The sequence below is a fragment of the Phyllostomus hastatus genome, unplaced genomic scaffold, assembly GCF_019186645.2.
Source record: "Phyllostomus hastatus isolate PE091 unplaced genomic scaffold, TTU_PhHast_1.1 phas_contig_545, whole genome shotgun sequence".
Taxonomy (NCBI): domain Eukaryota; kingdom Metazoa; phylum Chordata; class Mammalia; order Chiroptera; family Phyllostomidae; genus Phyllostomus; species Phyllostomus hastatus.
Genome location: NW_025333905.1, coordinates 35,270 through 36,777, shown reverse-complemented (window position 1 = coordinate 36,777; position 1,508 = coordinate 35,270). Strand labels below are relative to the sequence as shown.

Below are 1,508 nucleotides of genomic sequence, written 5' to 3'. Positions count from 1 at the left end.
AAAGACTGAAACTTTCCCTTCTTTTGTGTGTGATCAGGGACAGCTCAGGGAGCACTGAGAGAGCAAAGCTGTGAGGTGCAGGTGCGCTCCCCTGGGAGGGGCCTGGCCCCGGTGCTCTTCTGTGGGGAAACTCTGTTGTTTCTTCCCCAGTAGTTGACCTGTATTATCTCTCTGTTGTCACTGGGATCAGTAAGAATAACTGACTAGTACAAAGTTTCAGGGAGGAAGGGAGGGCTGGGAATGATCCTCACTTACCTAAGCTGACCCCTCCCCATCTCCTTCCCCTCTTCAGGGTCTTGTAGGAACCTGCACCCAGAGCCTCTTGAACCAGCATGGCCGGCCTTCAGGACAACACTCTTCGGATCGTTCTGGTGGGAAGAACTGGAAGTGGAAAAAGTGCTACAGCAAACAGCATCCTGGGGGAAAGTATATTTGATTCTAGAAGTAGTCCCATGTCTGTTACCAAGAGCTGTCAGACAGCATCTCAGGACTGGAAGGGGAGGAAGCTTCTTGTTGTGTACACTCCAGGGTTATTTTCCACCAACAAGACACTGAGGACCACCTGGGAGGAAATTGCTAAGAGTGTCTGCTATTCCAGCCCCGGGCCTCATGCCATCATCCTGGTCCTACTGGGGGGTCGCTTCATAGATGAGGAACAGGCTGCAGCTGAATTCATCAAAGCCGTCTTTGGGGAGAACGTCATGAAGCACATGATCATCTTGTTCACTTGTAAGATTATTTGGATGGTCAGATGCTGAGTTATTTTATAGCAAGGACAGACAAGCACTTAAACATCATCATCAAGGAGTGTGGGCTACGCTGCTGTGCCTTCAACAACAGCACAGCAGATGAGACTGAGAAGGAAGCTCAAGTACAGGAGCTGGTGAAGGTGATTGACGTAATGGTGGAGGAGAACAGAGGAAAGTTTTTGGATCCCATGTACAAGGACACAGTACTTGGGAAAGTAGAAACGTCTGGAAGACGCCTTGGAGAAAATTTGTGCTGATCAATGAGCAAAGGAAAAACTGTACATATAGTACAAAAGAAAGCAAGGAATGAAGAACAATTTGAAATCGCTAGAAGAGAAATATGGTATACCTTGAAGCTACAGAGGAAGAATTTGAAAAAATGTATCTACAGGTATTTTTAATTAGACTCAAAGTGTGCTTTCAAATATATGGCATAGCTTCTGGGAGTAATGCAAATTTTACTTTTTCTTCTTAACTTACTGTGATTTGTCCTTGTTGTAGATTGCATTTTCCAAACTTGGCTACAGAAATATCTTCTCTCCCAGATCTGCTTCTTGTAGTCTGTGCTGCTACTCCTTCTGTGGACTTATGGGCTGTGTCCCCACCTTGAAATTCCATGGACTCTGTGACTGCTTTGATGAGTAGTGGGTGGCCTGACTTCTGAAGTTAGACCTGGACAGTGCTGCCTTGCTCTCTGGGGTACCTGCCCTCAGAACGTGGCCCCCATGCTGTGAGGAAGCCCACGATGCCCATCGAGAG

The 1,508-nt window shown here is 47.0% G+C and overlaps 1 pseudogene; it reads left to right on the top strand.

Annotated features, from left to right (window-relative positions):
* Positions 1 to 295: 295 nt before the first annotated feature.
* LOC123824109 lies at positions 296 to 1,006 on the top strand (annotated as a pseudogene).
* The last annotated feature ends 502 nt before the right edge of the window (positions 1,007 to 1,508 follow it).